General features: G+C 38.2%; 1 long non-coding RNA gene across 1 annotated transcript; it reads right to left on the bottom strand.

Moving 5' to 3' along the window:
• Positions 1-6,527: 6,527 nt before the first annotated feature.
• LOC117677211 (uncharacterized) lies at positions 6,528-25,742 on the bottom strand. Its single transcript, XR_015733151.1, has 2 exons — positions 13,827-25,742; positions 6,528-9,206 (listed from the first exon to the last, which is right to left on the bottom strand). It is a non-coding gene; the product is annotated as an uncharacterized LOC117677211 (long non-coding RNA).
• Between the last annotated feature and the right edge of the window lie 972 nt (positions 25,743-26,714).

Below are 26,714 nucleotides of genomic sequence, written 5' to 3'. Positions count from 1 at the left end.
GTGAACATACTAGTAGGCCCCGGTTTTGCTCAGTTTTCTGTGATCTCATGTGATCCTCTAAGAGTTGTGCAAGGGTGTTCATTCTGCTCCTGCATGGCCTCTGGAATATCTGAAATGGGCACAAGAATGGGACCCATACTTGTGCGCTTTTCAGATGCATCAAAGCATGGCCCTCTTGAGCAAGTTCCAGACGGTTCAGAGAGGCTATGTGAGAGCACATCACATTCTTGTGCAGTCTCCACAAGAACCTCCTTCAATTTGCAGAAGCTGCAAAGGCCGCACAAGAATGGGATGTGTTCTCATGTGGCCTCCAGACCCTCTGGAACTTACATGAGATGGCCATACTCTTGTGTGACCTCTGGAGCTTGCAAAAAGCATGCAAGAACAGATCTTGCTTTCCCATCTTTTTTAGAGGCTGCAAGGCTGCAAGAGCATTCTCCGAAGTTTCCAGAGTGAAGCAGGGGTGGGTTCTAAATTTTTTTACTACTAGTTCTGTGGGCGTGGCTTATTTTGTGGGCGTGGCTTGATGGTCATGTGACAATTCTTTAGGATTTAGCAGAGGTACTAGTCTACCAGGCTTTTAATTGCTTGCAGAGCTGTACTGGTCTACTCATTTGTTTTTGGAGGCACCGGTCTACTCATTTGTTTTTGGAGGCACCGGTCTACCACCACACTGCCTTTTAACACTGATCAGCTGTAGGGCGGCCCTTTGAAGCCCCATGGCAAGAGTTTAAACAGTTTTTTTCTTTCTAGCTGATCAGCTGGGATTCAGGAGGCAGCGATAGATTGGGGGTGGGGCCAAATAAAAGGTAAGAATAACATGGGGGTGCGGGGGTACGGAGGGGGCCCCAGAACCGGTTCGGTCATATCATCACCGCTACCAGCTCGGCGGAACCGGGAGGAACCCACCACTGGAGTGAAGGTCTCTTGAAACCTGGAGCTGCTTCAAATAAGCACTTTTTTCCTGAAATTATGGAGAGATGGGACAGAATATGTGTTTAATCTCTCCTCCTATCTTCTCACTCTCCATGGTCATGTGATTTTTTTCTTCTCTCTTAGATTATTTTTCCTTTGAAGTCAATAGCAGGTAATGAAAACATGCAGGAAAGCCCCAAATACTGAAACAACTCTTGGGGTTGTATTTTACAGTCTTGAATTAATAGTATTGTTCTAGATGATCACCTCAAACAATAATATTTTGGAAGTGTGGGGCCAGGAAACTGGTTCCCTTCACATTAAATGGACAAAAGAAACTGACTGACAGAGGAAGTTAGTGTTGCTTGATGGGGTTGGAAGTGCACAAAGTACAGATTTATCTGTTTAAACTCAGCAATAAAAACAGTCATGAATTGATTTTAATAAAATCAAATACAATGTGTTCCATATTTTTTATCAGTTGAGTTCAAAATGGCTATTAAAAGTAGGGTAATTTTTAGCGTGCTATTTTAAGGCCAATTATCAGTGTGCATATTGTTTTCTCTATTGTAAGCCATTGCTTTTTCTTTTTCTTTTTCTCGCTTTATACTTCTGCATAATTGCAGTTTTCCTCCAGTTTGATTAATACACTGTATGAAACTGGTTTTTTTTAAAATAATGAAACTGGTCTAATAATGAATCTTGTTTTTTCATTATTATTATTTGACACGTGTCTGCGTTGTTGTACTCATATTTCATTTTTGTAATTATTTGACGTTTCTTTATGTAATGCATAACACCACATATGATTGGGCTCTATTTGTAAAAATAAACGAATATGTAAAGAATTATTTCTCTTTTCTCGGGGCGTGTGTATGTGTGACACACCAGCAGAGTCAAGCATTTTCTGAATTTTTGACACATCAAGTCTAAAAGATCGGCCCTTATTGGGATAAACAGATTGCACAATATGCTTAACAAATCAAATAAGGATTTCGCAAAGAAAAGGGGGTCAACTTATTTTCCAAAGCACCAGAAGGCAGGACAAGAAACAATGGATGAAAACTAATCAAGGAGAGAAGCAATCTGGAATTAAGGAGAAACTTCTTAATGGTGAGGACAATTAACTAGTGGAATTTCTTGCCTTCAGAAGTTGTAGGTGCTTCATCACTGGAGGTTTTAAAGAAGAGACTGGACAGTCACTTGTCTGAAATGGTATAGGCTCTCCTGCTTGAGCAAGGAGTTGGACTAGAAGAATTCTAAGATCCCTTCCAGCTCTATTCTGATTGATTGATTGATTGAAGTTCCATGGCATGCTAAGCTTGGTTTTTTAAAAACTTGATACATTTTTTGGGTAACTTTGGATGTTGTTCAAACTCAGGCCATTTAAATAATTTATGACTCAGTACACTGTATAAACCCAGAAAATGGATTCTTTAGCAATTAGGTTAAAAGTTTTGAGCGAGCCAGAAAGATGGATGGGGTGATTAAAGCATAGTGAGGATGAGCCTTGGTGGCGCAGCAGACGAAAGTGCTGTTAAGTAGCACCAGCTGCCTGCAATTACTGCAAGTTCAAATCTCACCAGGCTCAAGGTTGACTCAGCCTTTCTAAGGTAGGTAAAATGAGGATCCGGTTTGTGGGGGCAATAAGCTGACTTTGTATAAAAAAGAACACCACTTGGGGGGAGGGGGCGAAAGCCCTACTAAGCAGGTATATACAAAAGTATGAAGGCTATTGCTTAACACATTGAAGCCGCCCTGAATCTCCGGAGAAGGGCGGCATATAAATCGAACCAATAAATAAATAAATTAATTAATAAACAAACAAACAAACAAACAAACAAACAAACAAACAAACAAATAAATAAATAAAAGCGGGAGATTAATGTTAAAAAGATATGGTTTTCCTTCTGCGAGAGCCCCTTTCTACTCTAATCATTTCTATTTTTTTTTATCCTCTCAAAAGGGCGGCCACGTTGTAGAAGGTTCAATTGTACCATCCTTCTCCATGATTAGAATTCTGGATTATGTTTCCAGTAGTTTTCCTGAGTGACATGGTCTCTGTGCATTAGTTATTAAGTAATCCCCAAGGAAGGAACACAAGAGGAAAGAAGGGATGGGGTGAAAATGACAGTGAAGGCATGGCAGAGAATATGAGCTCATTTGGAGTTGGTCAAAAGCCACCATTTTGTTTTGTGTACCTGAAAATGATAATCCATTGCTTCTGCTATCATCAACTGCAAAGTGCCACTGCTATTGTTTAGTGCCACACATTGTACATTTTTTTTTTTGAGCTATAGAATAATGTTTCATTCTGGACTACTCATGGAGACAGGTTAATATTTCATAGATTTATAAAGCCAGGCTCTCCACAGAGCTCTGTAGCAGTTGAGGGCCACAGCCTAAGCTTTCAATCATTTAAGTAATGACCCATATAGTTGTACTTGATTTCTGATTTCTATTCCTTTTATTATACATGCATTTTATCATCGCTCTGAAGTTTATATTGGAATTTGCAAATAACTCAATACCGTTCATATTACTGTATGCAAATAAGGATTGCAAAGCACTTATTTGCATACTTAGATCGTACAGATTTATATTGATAATCTGGAATAAATGGATTCATTCCAAAGCAGTTAGTATGCATGTGATTTGCAAGGATAATCTGTCAAGACACAACGCTGTTAAAATCAAAAGATTCCATTAGCGTGTTTCTATCAGAACACAATCTGAGTTCATTTGAAGTTCTGAGAACTTGTGCTATAACACTTCATTTACCTGGAGTTGGGCTGTAGCATGGAAGAAACTGTGGCTGCTGTATTTGGAGTATATACCTATTCCAGTCTTAAGCTATTATTCCTAATACATACCCAAGTATATGGTGTTGGATCACATGCTTATGAACAGGAACATTATGTAACAGCAAATCATGCACAATTCTGAAGTATCCTTCAAGGGAGCAGGAATTTTGTTTTTCCTATCTGCAGCCTTAATTGACCCAGTTCAACAAAGCATTCTGTAGGCATGAGTGAAGGATATCCAAATTTCAGTGTTTATTCACTTCTAAGGCTCATTGGGTGACTTGAACTAGTCACTTTATCTTAACCCAATATTAGCGTTTTAAGTATACTGTGAGAAGTGGTCTCTTTCTGTGCTTTGAACTCTTTAGATAAAAGGTGAGAGATAAATAAAAGAAAGAAATGAACCAACACATCTAGAAGACATTAGGTTGTGACATTAGGTGTGTCTTCAGAGAAGAGGGAAGATACCATTTTCTGGTTGGCCGATCAACAGTATGGGCCACCCACTAGTTCCAGAATACTGGAATGGACTATGCGGTCCTCCTTCCATTCCCAAACTATTGCAACTGAATGATGGGAAGGTCAAGAAGCAGAGTAACAACCAATCAGGTCTGGTGATGGTGCTTGGGATTTGCTAACCCAATGCAATCTTGGCTTAAAATTGTAAAGTTGGCTTAAGAAAAAGCTCAGAGAAGCATGGGAGATAACTACCTTAGGCTGCAGTGTGGAATTGCCTGGAAGAGGTTCTAACATATTTACCTTCTTGAGCTATGATGAAACTATTGTACTTTAATGTTCAATGCTCCAGTTTTTCTATGGGATGAACCCTTTTCCAGACTGACCTCTGTTGTTACGGGTTAGGGTCAGAGCAATGACCAAGCCCAGCCTCCAAGGATCAGAGAGTAGATGAAATGATAGAGAGGCCAATACTGAGAGATCAAACTCAAGGACTTCTGCTACTGACTAATCAGCTTAACTGATAATGCACAATGGAACACGGTGCTATATACCAGGCATGGAACGAGCCTCATAGGATCATGAGATTTCCCAAATCACAATGATTCACAGCTATAGTCTGAATACACTGTGTTCACCTATAATAATTTCACCACCAATTACTTCTTTAACTAGAGATTCTAACTAGAGTCCTCCTAGGGTTGGACACCCCTACCTCTATTGTATTATGTGAGCCTCTTATAGGCTTTGGCATCAGCACTTGGAATTCTGAAATTTGCACGAAAGCACTCCATTGTATTGTACAGCATTACAGCTAAAAAATACTGAACCTATTTGAGATCTTGCAAAGCAAACCACAGTTTAAGAATCTAGTCTGCTACTATCTCCCTAGGGGAATATAATACAACCCTCAGCCATTTTGCTCCAGACCCTTGCCCCATTTTTTTAAAAAACCTTTCTTTACAAAGTTGGGGGAAAAAAACATGGGCCAAAGAAACAGACGAAAACAAGTTTCTCAGAATATAAATTTATTACAGTGCCTGACTGCCACAGATACAGCTATTTCTCTGCAGAGGTGCTGCTTAAGTTGTACTGTTGGTGTTCATTTATGAAAAAAGGAAGAATTGTAAAAAAAGAAAAATGGATAAAAGAAACTGTCTTTGTGAAACATGTTGTAAATGGGGAGAATGTGGGAATGAAGAACAGGCTGGGTTTGAAAGAGCCTTCCTTTTCATGAAATGATCCAGGCACTTTAGAGATACTTTTTTGTCCTGAAATCACTGGGAGAAGTAAGTCCTGATATTGTGACATCCCACACTCCTAACAATATTCATGGTCTCTGCCATCTCTTTACATCAGTAAATTAGTTTCTCTGGGATTTTATTTACCCCCATACTTTTTACCAAGGCAATGCTTAAGAAACTGGAGAGGATCTTCCAATTCATTTCCTCCCCTTTTCTTAATGTTCACTAGGCCCACTGAACTGCTAGCTAGCTAAGTAATTTCAGCCCAATCTGTTGTGTGATCCCACTCTTTGTGATTAAAGTTCATTGTTATGTTGAAGACCAGAAAATTGCAAGTTGGTTGAGAGAATCATGATTAACCTATGATCACATATACCTTACAAGGTGGTTTGTGATTTGGCCTTGAAAAATAATTTTTATCCTTTTGTATATTTTACCACTCAACATTCTCCTATGAACTTTGGGTCTTCAGAATTTGATACTTGCTCATTCTAGAGAAGAGCAGTGAGTGTACAGTAGACTTTGGCTTGTTTTCTCTTCCGCTTCCAACATGAAAATGATTGTGGGTTTTAACTTTGCCATTAGATTAGAATTATATAACTCAGCAATTCAGACCAACCTTGTCCTAAAGTCTTGAGTAGAAGAGGACAGCAATAAAATCAATGTACAGAATGTGCATAATCTATAGGCTATTAAAACTCCGGTGTCTGTAACCTTTAACTGGGTGAAAGAATGCATCACAGGGCAACAGTTTTTGAACCCAGGTACCTCAAATAGGGAAACTTGCAGAATGCATCCAAAATCCAGGATTCAGCATTCCCATAGAATTGAAATTAAGTATATTTGTAGTTGCTTCACAGAGTTGCTGCTGTGTTGTTGCACCTCTGCTCAGGGATTTAGTAGCCCAGTCCCACCCTAACACCCCCCCCCCGGAGCCTGGGTAGACCATTCCCACCAATCAGATACTGGAGGCCAATCAGCTGCAGTCAAGCCATAGAAAGTCAGAAGTTCTTCTCCTTCTCACTGCTTTCTTGCCCACCTGTGGTCATTCTGTATCTCTGTTTAAGGAAGGAAATATTTCTGAAATGATGACTCAACAAGTCAAAGGTTGTCTCATGAAATCCTTTTATGTATTTGAAGGGTTCGCTTAAAATACAGGCATAAACAAATATTATCAGTCTGGAAAGGTGACTAAGCATAAAGATCACATTAAAAGAAACAGAGGCTTTAAAAACCCAAACTGTATTGGCAAATGAGTATATAAATGTCAAGCGCAGGAAATCAGGAGCAATGGCAGTTCAAATGAATACAGGTTTATTACATGCTAACACTCTCTACCAGAATCTGAACAACTAAGAGTCAAAGCAAATTGGCGGTAGATAAGGGTCAACTGAATTGAAGGTGAGCTGGACTTAGATCGCTTGTGGGCGCGAAGGGACTCCAAACTGATGATGCACTTGACTCCTCCTTTGGACTCAGCCTGGTCATCTCCTACATCAACCATGGATCATATTGTTAGAATAAGATGACTTCTGAAATCTTAAGGAAATCTGAATTATGGTGTGTGTGCTTCTAAGGCAACAGCATTTCCCAGCCAGATCTCCCTTTAATGAGTGATCTAACTCCCAGAATTTCCCATGGACAGGCAATTTCCGAGAATTCTGGGAGCTGAGGTCCATACAACTGGAAGTGTTTCAGGCTGGAAGCAAGGACCACAATAGTGCCTATTTTGACAGGCCGAAGATAAATTTAAAAAAAATATGGCAAATTATTATGCCTGCTACTGGTCAGAGCCAAATTTCTGAATTAGGAGAATGATTATGTTGTTTCATGCAAGCTTCATTTTAATATGTGATATTTATTAAGGTAGAAGCTATTACAAAATGTTTTTCATAGTAGGGGTATAACCATGGTCAAATAACAAGAAAGTGGGGGGAAAGAGGTAAATTTTTGTTTTAAGAACCATCTTTCTGGACTGATCATTTTCTCTGCTGGTTTCACATAAATGTTGTCCATTCGGTGCACCATTTCAACAATGAAATGCGAGCGTGGTATTGATCAGTGGTGGGTTTCAAATTTTTTTACTACTGGTTCTGTGGGTGTCACTTCGTGGGCGTGGCTTGGTGGCATGGCAGGGGAAGGATACTGTAAAATCTCCATTCCCACCCCACTCCAGGGGAAGGTTACTGCAAAATCCCCATTTCCTCCCAATCAGCTGGGACTTGGGAGGCAGAGAATAGATGGTGGCGGGGCCAATCAGAATTTTTACTACCGGTTCTCCGAACTACTCAAAATTTCCGCTACCGGTTCTCCAGAACTGGTCAGAACCTGCTGAAACCCACCTCTGGTATTAATTCTGTACATAAAGCCAGAGTTGGCTCCAGTGTATGTTAAGCTACATTTGAAAGACTTCTGCAACTAGCAAAGATAAACTGCTTTTCTTACTTTATAAAATATATCTAGTTAAGACAGAGGCAGTTTGAAGGAAAATTCTAGCTTGTGGCTCTCTCTGTTCCATGTTCAGAACACTCATTTAAGAAGGCGCATATGCTGGATCTGTCATAGTTATGAGAGACAGAAAGAAAACATGATTTAGGGCTGTGTCCCTACTCTAAGGCTGTGGAACTCCTGTGTGGATTGTATTTCGGAAGCAACAAAAAGTCTGTTCGTTACCGAGCACTGATTTTGAGCAAATTGGAGGATTTGAAATACAGACCGTCCTCATTTAGCAACTACTGTTAGGACTGGTGTTTTATTTTTATTCGTCAAGCAAAAATTACAAATTCAAACAAAGAAAATAAGAAAATCAAAATGTGATTTTGGGACAAGAGACACACCTCCTTAGGGACCTCTTAAATATGGAGTGAGGTCCACAGAAATTAAGTTAGAATTAAAGCTGTGAAAGTCAATGGCTGATAGCAAATGGTAACTCATTTGCTAAGTGAAGCAGCTGCTAAATGAAATTGCAGTTATGCTTACAGTCTTATTTCAGCATTATTTTGCTTTACAGACCTGTGAAGGTTGGACATGAGATGATTGGTCACCAAGTTGCTTTTTCACACCATTTTCACTATGAAGAGTCACTAAATGAGGACTACCTGCATTGCTTTGAAACAGTTTCAAGCTGGATTGATAATTGGCCATTTTATGCTTTTCTGTATCTGCCTTATGCTCTTCTGGAAAGAAAGCTAAACCAGATAAACTTAATGAGCACATAGACATACACAGAGGTTTGTTACTTGTAATATTTATTTAGGTAATGTGAAATAAACAGATTCATTACTGCATTATCAGGATAAACAAACAACAAGAATATGAACAATGCTACTGGATCAGATCCAAGTCCTTTTTGGTTGAAACATTCTAAATCAGAGAACCTTGAGAATCTATCTGCCAATCAACAATTAGAGATATTCATAACATAGGTCCTGAAAGCGTCACATATCTGATATATGATGAATAGCCATTTCTTCCAAAAATGGCCTAATTCCATTTGGTAGGAATCCAGTTTGCCTATCACTACATCCGATGAGATGGAACTTTACAGTTCGGCTATATATTATTTAATTGGGATCTTTCACGTTTTAGCTTCAATAAGTAGCACTGTATTATGACTGGGAAGACTCAATTTTTCATCCTCTCCCCATTTCCTCCTCACGATGCACCTTGATTTTTGGTATCTTAGTCCTGCCTGACTTTACATTTAGTCTAAACTAATAATCCCGACATAATGTGATCTTTCCTTTTATGAAGGTTGCTTCAGTCCCTGATCATTTGACTTGGCCTCCTGTAACAGAAATAACAGAATAACAAAGTCGGAAGGTACCTTCTAGTCCAACTCCCTGCTCAAGCAGGAGACCCTACACCACTTCATATAAATAGTTGTCCAATCTCTTCTTTAAAACCTCCAGTGTTGGAGCACCCACAACTTCTGGAGGCAAGCTCTTCCTCTGGTTGATTGTTCTCAGTGTCAGGAAATTTGTCCTACATCTGTTCCATTTTCCATTATTGTTTTTGAGTGGTGATGATCAGACCCGTATCTGCTGTTCAAATGTGGGATTCAAAATAGATTTATATTGTGCTTGATAATACCAACACTGTTAATTTCAATCTTCATAACCCTTCATTAGAATCAATCTTTTTCATATTTGTTGTATGCTGGTCAAATTAAGATGTGTCACTATGACACAAAACCCCTTTTCTGTTTGATTACTCAGGAATTACTCTACATGCAGATTTAGTATGTTTTTTGCACCAACGTGCATCAACTTTTACACCTTGGGTAAATAAAATTTTGTGTGCTCTTTTAGTCATTTATCTAGTTTGGCCCCTGTCTTATATATTTTTTTTTGCCACCAAAAAAGACACCAGGTCTAATTTTCTTGGGGCGTGGGAATGTCGTCCACTGACTCATCTCACTTGTGCTCTTCAGCTGGCAAGGCCAGCAAGGCTTTCCTGAAGGCCTCTGCAGCCGATAACAGAGCTCTGGATTGATCCAGATGTTATCAGCTTCAGAGGCCTTCAGGAAAGCCTTGCCAGCTGAAGAAGAAGTGGGCCGGCAAGGCAGGTGTTGGGGTGTGTGACACCTGGCTGCAACTGTCTGAAGGTAAATAGTAGGGCAGCTCCACCCCCCTCCTCACTCTAGCTTAATTTTTACCTGTGCACCCTAGATTGGGTGGGGTCCTAATTAGGCCTTGTTTTGGGGGTAGGGCTTATATTGGGTGCATGTGTAAAAATCAAGCTAGGACTTACTTTTGGAGTATTTTGGGGAAAACACAGTGTGTGTGTGTATATACAATTATACGGGAAGAAACCCGAGATATTAACTGTACACACACACACACACACACACACACACGTTTGTGTATGTGTGTGTGTGTGTATATGTACATATATATATATATACACACACACACACACACACACACACACACGTGTGTGTGTGTGTGTTTTTCTATCGAGACACCTGGTCTACCCCAACATGTGGGAGGGGGCATTCTGCTCCCTTTTGCCTTTCAGCTCCAATCCAGAAGCCCTCAAGTAGTCGCATTCACGACAAACCATTTTATACCAAATTTATATTTTGCTTATAAAGAAATAAAGGGAGACTAGTATAGATCTATTTCGAGCTTTTTAGCTTTCATCAGCTAGCCCCCTCCCATATCAAGACCCCTGATAGAAAAACACTTAATCTTTCCCCTGGCTCAAGCTGATGAAGGGAGGAGAACTTGTGGCTCAGAAGGTTAATTCAACTGCCTAACATTCAGGAAGCCCAAGTTTGAATCCAAGTAATGGTATGGCTAGCTGATGAACGCTAAAAAGCTCAAAATAGATCTATACTAGTCTCCCTTTATTTCTTTATCGGCAAAATATAAATTTGGTGTGTGTGTGTGTGTGTGTGTGTGTGAATGAATATGTATGCCTTTTGGTACACCTCAAGTGTAAAAAGAGGCCATGAAGCCCTAATATACACCTTGATTCTCCCATTAGTAGACATTTCTTCTTTATTTTTGGTTAGGTTGTGTATAATTATTATTATTGTTTTTTAAAAGCAGGAACAGCTCAGTTGCTAACATGATGAAGGCTGTTAGGGAAAAAAAACCCTACTAGGTTGTGAGTAGCAAAAGTTAAAAGTTGTTGCTACGGTTGGTAACCCTGCAGGTCTGTGGGATTCTGACTCCTTTGAGAAAATACAGCCCTCCAGACCTGACATCTTCTGTCAGTGTTGAGCAACCATGGATGTGATTATCAGCACCTTGATCCTCGCTTTCCACTTCAGAGGCCGGAAGCTATTACTCCATTCTCAAGAGCTTTGAAGAGCTTCGCTGCTCTTCTGCTATGGGGATCTCTCTCTAACAGCCATTCTGTGCCCTGTTGCTCTGAAGTAGGACACTCTGTACTAAGATTAAGGTAAACAAATTCTTTCCTTGGGCAGCGTTGCTTGACGTGAGGGCCTAATGGTGCCTTAGCGCTATATATCTATTTCTTTCCTTGCCATCTCTCTGGGAAACATTTGGTCATCAGCAGAGGCACTCTGTCGGAGAGCGTCTTTTGGAAATAACCAGACCGAAAACCAGTTCCAGTAAAATGCTGTCTATTGACATTTTTTCCTCCCTCTAGTCTCGCATCAAACTTATTATATTCAGAATAAAAATCCACCCAATACGGTCCCCTATCCTGGTGACCTCTGGAAACATTGGACCAGATTTTTTCCCCCCAATATTCTCAGATATGGTTTAGGATGGCTGAGAATGATGAGTTGAAATCCTCTGCACCTGAAAGGCAATGGGTTAGGGAAAAACCGCTAATTTTATTTTCCACTACATCAAATATATATCTACTACATATACACCAAAGACACATTCCTTGTGTGTCCAATCACACTTGGCCAGTAAAGAATTCTATTCTATTCTATTCTATTCTATTCTATTCTATTCTATTCTATTCTATTCTATTCTATGCTATGCTATGCTATGCTATGCTATGCTATGCTATGCTATGCTATGCTATGCTATGCTATGCTATGCTATGCTATGCTATGCTATGCTATTTCTATCATACGTACAAGACCATCCAATAGGTTGCCTAATATATGACAATCCATTATCACAATAGGTGAGACCATGAATAAGATCTCCGGATTGTCTGGACATGGAGGCATCCCAATTTCAAAAGCAGAGACAAAGGCACATGGCCACACTCTGTGTATGGGGAAGGCAGTTTAAACATTTACAGATACAGATGCAGATACTAATGACCACAATTGAGCATTTAGCAACATTTCTGTTGCTAAGTGAAACATTTGTTAAGTGAATATTGGCCAATTTTATGACCTTTCTTGCCGTAATTGTTAAGTGAATCAATACAATTATTAAGTCAGTAACACGGTGAATCTATCTTGCCTATTGACTTTGCTTGTCCGAAGGTTGCAAAAGGGGATCACATGGCCCCAGGACATTGCAACCGTCATAACTATGAGTCAGTTGCCAAGCATCTGCATTTTGATCATGTGACCATGGGAATGCCACGACAGTTGTAAGTGTGAAAAAACGGTCACTTTTTTTCAGTACCGTTGTAACTTTGAATGGTCACTAAATGAACTTTTGTAAGTTGAGGTCTACCTGTACTAATAAGAAGGAAATGTATGTTAGCATGGGTATAGTTTTAGAGGAAAAATAATGCAATCCCAGCCGTTTTTCGTGGACTTCCATATGTCAGCTGGGAAGCAAATTTGAGAAGTCCCATTCCTGCAAAAGTCAAGCAAAAGAAAAATTAAAGCAGATTGGAAAAATTGGATTTGATTGTTTGATTAGCTGGCTGATGATTACTGGTGCCCTATATAAAAAATATTGTTACTTGACTGGTAGAACATTTCTAATAAATACAGAAATGGAGATAAACTTGGAAGAAAAAAATATTTATGGTGAATGAAATCACTGCAAATGCGGGACAGTAAGTCACGGGTGAAGGGAATGAAGGCTCTCTGATGTAAGAGTGAGAAAAATCAGCACACAGCGTGTCTTAGTAACTTCTAATTTAATGCTTCTTTTAAACTGTGTCAGTTCTGAAGGCTGTGGAGTGAACATTAGGGCTTGAAATACATTTTTAAAATTTATTACGAAAATTAAAACGTTCCATATATCTCTTAAAACAGTGGCGGTTACATTTCTTTATTAATACTCATAAATTCAGGATGGATTAATTGTTATAACAATACACTCAAAAGCCTACATGGAAATGCAATTTGAAATGTAGGAACACTTAATCTTTCCAGTATATGAAAATTAATTAATTTGTATAATATCATGTATAAACAACATTTAACCATGTACAATTTTGGGACTCATTTTTTTTTAAAAAATAAAGCTGACAATTATCCGCATGGTTTCAAAATCGTTACAAGAAGCAAAAGAGAGCATGTTTTTAAAAGTATGCTTTAAATCATATGGGTAATATTATACATATTGAATATTCATTCTATTATATGTTTAATTGCTAATGTTTAATTATTATAGAATTATTGATAATAATAATAATAATAATTATTATTATTATTAATCAAATTTCTATACCGCCCTACTCCCGAAGGACTCAGGGCGGTGAACAGCCAAGATAAAATACAGATAATACAAATATTAAAAATCCCTTAAAATTATTAAATATTTTGGCCGAAACACAGATTAAAACACCCAATTTATAAAATCACGAATTAAAAAATTTAAAAGAGGAGAGTTAGGCCAGGCCAGCCTGCTGAAATAGAAAAGTTTATTTATATATATTATAATAATAATATATATTGAAATGCCATCGGAAACATAACAAAACCTCACTGCAGTTTATGCAGCAGCTGACAGAAATCATAAGAGCTGATATCAAATTGCTTTCCATAACAACGTTCAGTACTTACTATATTTATAACTCGCATTTTCTCAGAGATGCTCAGGAAAGAATGCATTTATATCTTCCAATAACCCTGTTAGGTAGAGAGAGACAGTGACTGATCCAGGTTAAATTCACAGTTGCAAAAGCTTGCTCATCCCAGACCAGCTCATAATCTACTGCACCTCACTGGCTGCTAGATAAAAGTGCCTGATGTATTTCACAAAATAGTAAAATAAAGAGATGGAGTGCACAGAAGTGGTGGGTTTTCCTTTCCTTTCCTTTTTTTTTTTCCTTTTCCTTTTCACATCCTGGATCCATTTTCTCCCTCCCGCTGTTCTCTTTGCTTCTCTGCCTCTGCACCCAGTTCTTTCATTTGTCATCATCATTCCCTAGGCTTCCTATTATTTCTGCCTTAAATCAATTTGTGTTAAATAATCACCATTGTCCATGACACAGTCCACTTTATTTCTGTCTCTCTTTAGCTCGTTCGGAAGCAGACTTCGTGGTGCCTTCCTTATAAATGAGGGATATTTAAAGAGCAGTCCAAATCCTTTCAAAAACGAATGGTTCGATTCTGCAGCCCTATCATCTGACACCCTCACCTCCGAGGATCAGTCATGATAAAGTATAACTTTGTACAGCAAATCTCAGGCTTCGGTTATAGTAAGCCTCGGAGATTGCCATGAAAACAGATAGAGCTGAATGCTGTCGACTTAAGGGGCCACCCGGATATAAGGCCATGGAATAAGCATAGCCAAGCTTGTTTTGCTGGCTGCAGATTTGAGAGCATGTAGCCAACAAAAAGGACATGTAAACAGATTTAGGAGAATAGCCTTTAGCCTTAAGGCACCATATTGCTTGCAGGGAAAGGGGAAAGGGGAAAGGGAGGGGAAGGGAAAGGGAAGGGGAAGAGAAGGGGAAGGAAAGAAAAGGGAAGGGGAAGGGGAAGGGGAAGGGAAGGGAAGGGAAGGAAAGGAAAGGAAAGGAAAGGAAAGGAAAGGAAAGGAAAGGAAAGGAAAGGAAAGGAAAGGAAAGGAAAGGAAAAGGAAAGGAAAGGAAAGGAAAGGAAAGGAAGTTGTTAAAAGATCATCATACATCTGGCAATAGGAATGTACCTAAATGAGAGATGGATATATCTGAATAATCAAGAAGCCTCAGACAGGCAATTATTTTGCATGAGAGTCATTGAAATCAAAGTCGGGTTCCTGATAGTTCTCTTGAACAAGTTAGAAAATGGCTATATATCAGTTCGGACTAATTATCCATTTAACTCAGAACTCATGACAGCTCTCCCTGAGAGGCAGAAACTCACGGGAAGCCTTATCACCTGTCAGGTATTGGTTCCCATAGTGAAATGGAGTGCAGTGCCTCTGCACTTGTAGGAACATGTATATGTATTACTCTGAGTTTCACCAAATTAATCTGGGCAACTCTAGGTACTGAAATGATACTTCGCCATTTAGAGACAAAAAAGATATTAGCTGACCCACAATTAAGGTATCGGTCTTCAAAATTGATCTTTGAAAAATCAGGAACCAAACTCATAATTTACAGACTAGCCCAACAGACATTGGGTGCTGCTTCATTTTCCATTTTAACCATAATGCTTCTTATAAAGTGGAGTTCAAGGCACCTTGTGTCAGCCATTCTGGCTGGAGGATGCTATCAATCATTTGAATTGATTTGAGAGTTGTTCTAATGGATATAATAAGGCACACATTGGCATTGATATATTTACCAGGTCTTCCTCCCACTGTAGAGTTTCTGTTGATGATCTTGAAGATGACAGGAGCGTCTTGTTGGCAATAAAAAGAGGCAAGGGGAAAAAAACAGAGGCATGCAATACAATCTTACTGCGTTGACCCCAAATCTGGCATTCAGGTTGTAAATGCTAAATCAATAAGTTCTTTCAGATATGATCTCAAATCATTCTTTGCAACTCAAGACTTATTCATACTGATCTATTTTTTTCTCCTCTCTCTCTCTCTCTCTCTCTCCACTTGAAACAGAAACAAAAAAATCTCTACCCATCCCATCCCATCCCATCCCACTCCACCCCAAACCCCACTTTATTACCTAATTATATTTGAAATTTTGCTCGGTCTTTGGCTAGCTAATGATGAACAACACAGTATTCAAAAGTTCGTCTGTTTATATTTCAGGCTGGGGAATCAAGGAAGCCTGAACAGAAATAACGGAAAACATTTGAAAATGCTTGAGGAATGTAAACCCATACCTGGCAGCGTTTGTGGAGATGTATTGATCTCCACTGTATTTGATATTCAGGCACTGGAATCAGGATGTAAGTTTGCTAAAAAGGGAGGGGAAAAATAAAATACAAACAGGCAAATTTCACATCATCGCAAATTTCCCTCAAATGGTTCCATTTGTTCAGCTGTTATTGGTTTGATACAGTAAATCTCCATAAAATACATCATTTGACACCAGAACACAAAGCGTATATTTCTTGGCTTTTTGACATTTTGTACATTAGTAACAGCAAAATAGACTTTTTTTTTCAGTCTACAGTCTACAAATGATTAGATCCTTTTTTGTTTTTACATCTCCTTGTATGTAGTCCGTACATAAATACTGATACAAAAATGTACTGGATATATCTAATGTTGTTGAGTACCCAACATTTGAGAAACATCATATGTGATGCTGACAATCCCAGAAGAATTTATTCAGCCTCAGAGACCTTAGGTGCATCTCTCCACTCTTCAGACTAACTACCTAAACACTGCCAGTCATCTTTAGGGTTAGTAACCTTGGCCAGTATACCTTGCTAGATAGGACCCTTTCTTTTGTGGTGGTGAGGGACAAAACTTCCCCGGGCCTCTGAGACATGGTTTCCTTTCTGACATCACAAATTCTAACATCAAAAAGCCATAAAGGAACAGAACTACAACTGGATAGTGGACAGGGTGCCACATCTCCTATACCATAAATAGTGCTAAACTTTTGACAAGCTGTCAATCAGTCTTTTATTTCCTCATAGGGAAGGATCTACTGAGATCAAAAAAGGGTAGCTGCAAATCTTTCTCTCTCATCTCTCAAGAGAGAGAGGGAGGGGGGAGAGGAGGGAGAGAAGGAGGGAGAGAGGGGGAGGGAGGGAGAGAGAGAGAAAGAGAGAGAGAGGGAGGGAGGGAGACAGAGAGAGAGAAAGAGCACCAATTGAGAAAACATAAAACATGGGTTTGTTTCTTAGGAAAAAGCCAAAGTACATCATGGATTCTTTCTCTTTTTCATTTTTGGGTAGAAGAGAAAGGAACATTCTTCGTTTTCTTTAAAAAGCAGATGAACATTACACTCAAATTTGGGAAACCCTTATGTTAGTAAGTATTAAGGTTGTGCAGTAATAAGATTTCAAAGGAGAAAGCACCCTTTGGTATAGTGGTTAAGGTGCTGGCCCAGAAACCAGGAGACTGTGAGTTCTAGTGCCATCTTAGACATGAAAAGCAGCTGGGTGACTTTGTGCTAGTCACTCTCGCTTAGCCCAACCCATCTTACATGGTTGATGTTGTGAGGAAAATAGGAGAAGGAGGAGGAAGGAGCATTATGTATTGTATGTTTGCTGCCTTGGGTAACTTATAAAATAATAAAATGGGATAAAAAACTAATAAATCTTCAGATATGAGAATGCTTGTTGCAGCTATCAGCAGGTCCTTACATCAAAGCTCAGAAAAAGATTCTGCCCCTTTAAGGAATTTCTGGCAGGCTGTCCAATCATACTTTTCCACTTTGAATTTGGATAGTAGTGCACCCTGGTAAATTAATACAACCTAGAATCTGCAACCATAGATACTCCTACTTAATTATGGCTAAAACAAATCACAGTTACTTGATTTCATGCATATCATGAAGAATCAGGTTTGTTCATAGTCTTTCTCCCTGAGTAAGCATATGAACCAGAATTCATAACATCTTGTTACTGATTTGTTACACTAAAAGCATAGTTTAAGTGATAATCTAATCAGGAATAGTCTTAGGCACAGCCAACATTTCGAGTTGCTAAATGAACATCAGTAATCAACAATTTTGACATATTTCACAAACTGCATGATTTAAATTAGTTTAATTAAGCAACTAAAGCTTTGGGTATATTTGGGAATAAGTATAACAAAGAAATACATTCTACTGGGGAATATAGAGAATATTTTGGTTCTAAAATATAATTTATACTGAAATCAGAAAACTAGGTTTTTTCTTTTACCAACATATGAATAGTTTTTGTTTGTAGTATGTTTCTGATATTTCTTTTGTCCAGAAAACACTTTAGATTTAGATTTTAGTAATATGTGCAATTCTATTTATATGTAAACCTTACTGGTTTTCAAAGAACATATATCTGGTAAGAATCCTTAAGAGTATAACCCAACTAAATTTATTTGTTGAATTGAGTTGAACCAATTTCATTACTTAAATTCTTTGGCAGTTCCAATGTCTCTCCCTATCAATACACATGAAAATTTCTAAAGCATTCTGTAAATGTATCATGAGCAATTAATTTTGGTCCATATGTGGAAGGAAGGAAGGAAGGAAGGAAGGAAGGAAGGAAGGAAGGAAGGAAGGAAAGAAGGAAGGAAGGAAGGAAGGAAGGAAGGAAGGAAGGAAGGAAGGAAGGAAGGAAAGACTACTGACTTTTCTCATTTGATTTTCATTTCCATTGTTTTTTCTCTCTTTCCTCCATCATGCCTTCTGTTGCCTTCCCTTTCTCTCTCTCCTTCCTTCTTTCCTCCCTTCTCCCCAGCCTCCCATTTCTTTCCACTAATGTTTGAGCACACAATATTGCAATTCATCAATCATATGAGAAACAGTTATGTGAGTCAGAAGAAGTTGGAAAGAAACTTCAACATGTTCCATTTTTAATAATATTACAAAGATATTTTTGTATCCATTCATTTTAAAAGCCAGGGGAAAGGATGTTAAAATGAGTTATTTGGCTTCTTAAGGAAAGTTAACAAAATGGATAGAATCATATATATTAATCATGCTTTTCTACTAATCTTATATTCAATAGTACCATCAGAGTAGGACTCAGTGGTATAAGTCCATGCACCAACTCAGTGAAATGAACTAATTTTAAGAGCACCCCTCAAAAAAAAAAAAAAAAAAAAAAACCCTCCATAAAAATTATTAATTCCTGATTCTAACACAGTAGCTGGGAGGTTCCAGGAACTGAAGTCCATACAACTTAAAGTTGCCAAGTTGGAGAAACACTGATCTAATGCAATAATGATTACATTATTGAAACAAATATCTCTGTATTACTGATCTCAATCTGCTTAACCTATGGCCCCTCAAATGTCTTGTTCATACTATATATAGCAAACATTGTTCAAAGATGTGATTCATCATTTAATATTCATACAATATCTGTGCATCAGCCCTTGTTGAAAAGCCCACAACTTATTAGCTTTGTAGTATGCTTTTCTGAGTAGGCTAGCATATTCCAAAGATTTTGCCTTCCACCTTTCCCTCTTTGATTGTCCTAATAGAATGGAATGGACACTGTGCTGCAGCAGGTAGGAGGAATGTGAATGGCAGGTGATAGAGCCAATAAGTAATTGTGCCTGGCTGCCAGTAGACCATTTATAGTTCTGTCTTTTGCCTTTTTTTGCAGATGAAACTTGAAGAACAAATATTTCAGAGAGATCTTGGTCAACTGAGCTGGGGGGTCTTATGCAAGAGTGCCATCTAAATGGTTAATTGGAATGCACCCATTTGTACTGTATGTATTCCTTACCATTTTGCTTTTATATCTTTAATGATAACGATTTGGGTTGTATTTTAATGGGTTCTTAAAAATCTATTATGGGTTGTTCTATTATATACCACCCAGAGTCCTTATGTCAAGTGGGTGGGTATATAAAATGTGATTATTTACCGTAATCAATTTCCTAGTGTTTTAAGGATTGTGTGATCCAATAAATAAGAGACAATGGAACATGATGATTAGAAGACTGGACAAAGAGAGATTTAATTTATAAGTTTCATTCTGTAATGTCAGACTTGCCATGATCTTATCTGTCCTGCCTATTTTGCAGAGTTGAGGTAAAGACAAAAATTGGAGAAAGAGATACCACCCATGTTTGGAGAAAAAGTGGAATGTAAATGCAACATAAACATAGATTTTAGCAGATTGAGTCTGATTAAAAAAATGACAGCTTTGCTGCTGAGATAAGAACAGCCTCAATTCAAGGCAGGCAAAACAGTCTTAAAATATGAAGCCCGGTTTTCTCAGTATGGTTTCTTAGCATGGTTTTCTCAGCATTACAAAAAAGTAAAACATTCACATTTACACATTGATCCAGCATATCTCCCTATGGCATGGAAGCCTTTGACCAATAATGACCACGCTAGGCAGGTGCTATAGAAGCTAATGATGAAATAATCTTTCATCTTTGAACTCACAGCTGAATTTTGAATGGATATCCTTTCAAACCAAAGATTGCCTTCACATACTAGGACAAACAGACGCCCTACTGTTGATTACTGTTTTGGTTAATCCAGCAGAGATTATCCCAAAGGTACTTTTTCAGGAGGCAACTGGACTTTCCTGTTTTTTCTTTGAAGATGTTTCGCTTCTCATCCAAGAAGCTTCTTCAGCTCTGACTGGATGGGGGGAATGGAAGGATTTATATTCCTTGCAGACAGCTGGTCATTTGCATCCTTTTAGAGAGTCGTTGAGGCCACTTGGAGGTTTACCTCTGTCCTCAGGGTCACCTGAGTAGTGCAAATGGTTGTGGAGCCTTCTTGGCTAAAGGATATTTTCTGCCCTGTTTCCCTGAAGGATGAGAAGTGAAATGTCTTCAAAGTAAAGACAAGAAAGTCCAGTTGCCTCCTGAAAAAGCACCTGTGGGACAGGTATGACCTGAATGACTGAGAATCTCCATAGACATTGAGTAGAGATTACCGTTCCTATTTTCCTTACCTGGGGAAGTTCCAAATAACAATATAATTATTTAATTTAACAATGTTACTTAATATTGTTAAAATGCAGAGGGGTAAGTGGTGTGGCAGTAGAAACAGAGTGGGAACTGTCCATGGTAGGAAGAACATTATCTTTCAATCCCAAATTGAACCCCATTTTTTTCAAGAAAACTGTACCCCCTTGAGTTGTCACTGGGGTTTAATTTGCATCAATTGTGCTTTTTTTGATTATCAGATTTCTTCCCTCTTGGTAGGGGTGAGCAGAGACCTTTTATAGAAAATATTGTCTTGGAGGGAAGATAATATCTCTTTCTTCAATGGCCATGATTCTTGTCTGGAACAGGCCGTGATAGTAAAGAAAATAGACAGAGGAAGGATGTCGGTGGAGATCCTCAGTCATCCAGGTCATAGTTGTCCCAAAGGTGCTTTTCCAAAAGGCAACTGGGCTTGCTTGGTTTTTTTTCCTTGAAAACATTTCACTTCTCATCTCAGAAGCTTCTTCAGTTTTAACCAAATACTGGGGAATGGAAGGGTTTATATTCCTTGCAGTCATCTGGTTCCTGAGACCAACCTTAAGAAGGTTCTATACCCATTTGCAGTCTGATTCAGGTAACTCTGAGAATAGGAGTGGGCTTCAAAAATTTTAGCAGGGGGTTCTCTGCCCGGTTGCTGGGTGGGCATGGCCATGGTGGGCATGGCCTACTCCTTGGGCTCCAGAGGCTTTCCTCAAGCCTCCAGGAGGGCAAAAACGGCCTCCCCAGACTCCGGAGGCCCTCTGGAGGCCGGAAATGGGCCCATTTCCGGCCTTCCCGAACTTCCGGTAGGCCCATTTTTCACCCTCCCCAAGCCTCTGCATGTACCCTGCACTTACTTGCATCCAAAATAGGCCTCGTGGGGACTCCTGGGAGGGGCAGGGTGGGGTGGACGGGGCCAGCCAGGAGTAGGATTTGGGGGTTCTCCGAACTGCACAGAGTCTTAGCTAGAGGTTCTCCCGAACCCCTGCGAACCCCCAGCAGCCCACTCCTGTCTGAAAATACAGGTAAATCTCCAAGTGGCCTCAAGGACTCTCAGATGATTGCAAAGAATATAAATCCTTCCGTTCCCCACCATTCTGAAGAAGCTTCTTGGAGGAGAAGTGGAATGTTTTCAAGGGGGAAAAACCCCCCCCAACATAGTCTAGAAGGAGGAAGACTACCAGAGTGAGGGATTGAGAAACAATACTTCAAGAAGAGAAGAGAAAATAAGTTGCATTGAGCAAGAGAAAGAACACCCTCACTGGGATCCCACAACACCATGGATCCAAACCAAGTCATGTCACAGCTTAGCACAATGTTCAATCTGACCTTATTTATAAAAAGTCCCAGACGTTAAGTGAAGAATGTTTGCATAATGTGGAAATGGATTAAACCTAAGGGGTAAATTTAAAACCATTCCTAAAAAAGCTTTTCTTTCATTAGTATAATTTTACAACCCCTTAATATGGTTTGGAAGTACATGTCAGAAATTACTTTATAAAAGCAGTACACTATAAATGTCATCGCGGTTGTATGAGTGCATGCCTATGATATAATGCTTTGTTTTCCTAGCACATAAAAGAGACTATCAGTTTGAAATCATATCATCAACTGTTTGCCACCACAGCTGCCTTGGAGTAAAATCTTTTTAACTTATTACTACATGTTAAAAAAAAATAAAATAGTGCTATGCTAGGACATTCAGTCACACTGTGATCGTGGAGATATTTAAAGAAATGCATTTCGCTGGAACAGCAGACTTAACTTCCTTTGATCTCCTGATTTTTTCATACAATGTATAACACGGTGTTTGTATTTTGAAAACTTAATTTGAATTTCATTTCACACGGGGCTCCGCTCCTTTGTGTTCTTTTGTGTTCCAATATGGAAGGGGCCACGTGAGTCATCCAAGGGAGACAGAGAACAAATATAAATTTGTTTTGGCTCACAAAGCAAGTTGGACCTCTTTACCACACCCACATCAATCTTCATTCCCAGACAATTGTTGAAGGGGACTGGGCTGAATGATCAAAAACGGGTGAAGGAGGAAGTCATCTTTTGACAAGTGATTTGTGAGAATGAAGTCAAGGCAATTTTGACAGCCGTTTTCTTCTCCTTCTGGAATAATGCTAAGATGTCCAGGGGGTTGGAGATGTATCAATAAAAACCATACAAGTCCAACCATACAATCAGTTTGATAAAATGAAAAGAGTCTGAATAAAGTGCTTTGATCATTGGCCACCTTTAACCTTGTCCTGCATCTTCTCAGAGCATCTCCTTTACTTTAAAGATCTTTTTTAGCATAGAATGTTATGGATGCTTCTAAATTTTCTCACACTGTTTCAGGAGACTCAAGTACAGGAGTAATAAAATCCAATTAACTGGATGGGTTCAGAAACAGAGCATCCAGAAAGGTACATATTTCCCTTGTGACCAGGAGAACATATACTATATTTTGAGGTCCCAACAAACTGATTTGTTATCACCACTGGGTAGAAACAACGAAGAGATAAAAGGAACATTATTCTGGATTCTGTGCTGTCAGAGCAATGTACTTGATTGATAGGATTATGGAAACACTGAGTAGTTTTATTGCCTATTTAGCTGGACGAACTTCCATTTCTTCAAGACCAAACACTCTTTTCCCTATCTCCTTAAGCCTTCTATCCCTTCCTGGGGGAAAAAATGTTGAAAAAGGGATCCTGAACAAAGGATCAGCCTCAAAACAATCAACATTGAGGCAAAATTCAGAATATCATATTTGGAGATTATTATTTATGATGATGATTTTGGAAGCAATAAGATAGACTCCACAGACCTTGTTCTCCTACATCCAGAGAACTGTCTCACAAATGATATTGTAAATAAAATAAAATCAATACAAAAATAACTATAATAGATGGTGATGTTGGTGGTCATGATGATGATGATGATGATGATGATATAACTGAATAATTGTGGAAGAACACCCAAGCACTACATTTCTATCAGGCTCTTCACTTATCTGTATACCCCATGGTGGCACTTTGATTTAGGCTCAGTGTGAGTCTAACTACTGTGTCTTATTAAACAGACCATGCTTAAAGCAAATCATTACTTGATGCAATGTCTGAATCCTACCCTATTACAGCAGTCCCATATAGGGAGGAGGAAGAGGAGGAGGTGATGGCAATTCAGGTTCTTTCAGGGATCATACCCACACTGAGATGCATGAGGAAAGGGCTCAATGCCTCTGTTAGTCTTTATCCATAAACTTCCTCTCTATTCAGGTTTCCCAATCAGTTCATAAATAACAAATCGCACCATTATTCCTAGAATCCTGTAATATTTTCAATTTTATTCTCGATTTTTTTCCCTTGCCAAATATATTGCAGAGTCAATTTATTTCGTTCATCAAAAAAATTATTTTCTAATTTTACTGGTATGGTTTGAAATAGAAAGAGTAATTTTGGTAGTACGTTCATTTTCACCACTGCAATTCTCCCTATCATCGATAACTGTACATTCTTCCACCTTTCCAAATCTATTTTAATTTGCTGTATCAGCTTTGTATAGTTGTCCTCTTTGATTGTCCCACACCTAGCTGTTAAGAAAATACCAAGGTATTTAACATTCTTTTCTATCTGTAGGTCAATTTTCTCTGTCAATTCCTTTTTCTGTTTGTTGGTGAGATTTTTAACTAATATCTTGGTTTTATCTTTATTTATTTTCATCCCTGCCACCTTTCCATATTCCTCAATTTTCTTGACCAATTTAAGGCCAGTTTCTAAGGGTTCTTCTAATATAAACACTAAGTCATCAGCAAAAGCTTGGAGTTTGTACTTTTCGTTTCTAATTTCCATTCCTTTTATCTCTGTATCTTGTCTGTTCCTCGTCAATACCTCTAATGTTAAAATGAATAATAATGGGGAGAGGGGACAACCTTTTGTATACTAAAGCTTTCTGTTACATCTCCATTAACCAATACTTTTGTGTTCTGTTGAATGTAAATTGCTTTAATTGTATTCCTAAATTTTCCACAAAATTCCATAAAATTTAATTGTTGCAACATAAATTGCCAATTTATATTGTCTAATGCTTTCTGTGAATCCAGGAATATTAACGCTAGCTATTTTTCATAATGTATTTTGTAATATTCTAGTACATCCATGATTATTCTAACATTATTTTTATTAGTCTTTTTGCTAAAACCCATTTTGATCTGAATGGATGAATTCATTTAAAAAACTTTTTAATCTTTCTGCAATTATTGATGCGAAGATTTTATAGTCTGTGTTTAGTAACAAAATCGGTCTATAGTTTTCAATTTGAGTTATATCCGAATCTTCTTTGGGGATCAGGGTAATATAAGCCTCTTTCCATGTATTCGGAATTTTAGCTTCCGTTAACACTTCATTGTATACTTCTAGCATTGACAGACTCAAGGTATCTTCTAATTCTTTATATATTTCTACTGATAGACCATCTAGTCCCAGGGTTTTATTGTTTTTTTTTTTTTTGTTTTTTGATTGCGTTCATTAACTCTGCCATTGTTATTCTTTCCTCCAGCCTATTCTTAACCATTTCTGAAATTTTAAAAGACTGGGAATTATATTACCAGGCTGCAGCTCTCACCTGGCTAAAAGATTGGGTAAACTTGAATAACAGAAGACTATTATTACTAGAAGGGCACGACTTACAATTAGGCTGGCATGCCTTTCTCTGGTATGGCACACAAATATTTCCATAGGCATTATGTGAGGAACGTGTTGGGGAAAAATTAAACTACAACACTATATAAGGAAGTACCTCCATCGGAGGCAATAATATATCCAAATCTTATAAATTGGGGGAAAATATAAGGACATTTTAGATGAAAGGGGGGGATCTTAAATCCAGACAATTGCAGAAGCAGGGGTTGGATTTATCTTGGTGGCCATATTTGCAGTTCCAAGCAAGGCATGAAAAAGATCTTAAATTATGGGGTGTAAACAAAGAGCAAACAGCATTGGATGAAATTTTAATGGGGACGGATAAAAAATTGATTTTATATATATATATATATATATCAATTTTCTTACTTCTTCGTAGGGTTTATGTGTGTTTTTCTTCTAGCCAGGTTTTCCCTACGTAGCCAAGGTTTTTTTGTAGCTCCAGCTCAGTAGAATCTCATCTACTCGGTTCTGGGCTTTTTTCTTTTCTAACACCTAGCAAGCTCTCACTGCTAAAAAAAAAAAACCTTGGCTACGTAGGGAAAACCTGGCTAGAAGAAAAACATATATATATATATATATATATATATATATATATATATATATATATATATATATATATATATATATATATATATATATATATATATATATATATATATATATATATATATATATATATATACTATAAAACTATACTGAACTATAAAATGGAGGAAGAGATAGTTAAAGAAACAATGATTGCCTGGGCAAGGAATTTTGGATACAACATAGAATTAGAAAAATGGTTAAAAATTTGGGAGAGAAACTACAAACTAATGATGGCCGCGGTATATAAAGAAAACCTTTACAAAATGTTTTACAGGTGGCACTTGCCACCAGAAAGATTGGCCAAAATGTATAAGAACTCCTCTGCCAATTGTTGGAAATGCAACTAGACTCCAGGATCAGAGTACCACATGTGGTGGGCATGTAAGAAAGCAAGGAGTTACTGGGAGAAAATTCATAAATAACTAGAAATGATAACTGAGCAACATATTGAGTTCAAACCAGAAACGTGCCTCTTAGGTATATTGCCATATTTATGACAAAGCAACCATCTACTTAGTGTTACATATATTGACGGCAGCTAGAATTACATATGCTAAATATTGGAAAAATGCAAACACCCCACCGGATGATGACATAATTAGGAAAATTTGGGATTGTGGAGAAATGGACAGATTAACTTTAAAAATTAAAGATAAAGAAGACTCAAAATATTATAGGACA

Source organism: Pantherophis guttatus, chromosome 3 (genome assembly GCF_059756535.1).
Source record: "Pantherophis guttatus breed Tessera chromosome 3, ASM5975653v1, whole genome shotgun sequence".
NCBI lineage: Eukaryota > Metazoa > Chordata > Lepidosauria > Squamata > Colubridae > Pantherophis > Pantherophis guttatus.
Note: the sequence above shows the minus strand (reverse complement) of the source record. Positions and strands in the feature narration are given on the sequence as shown.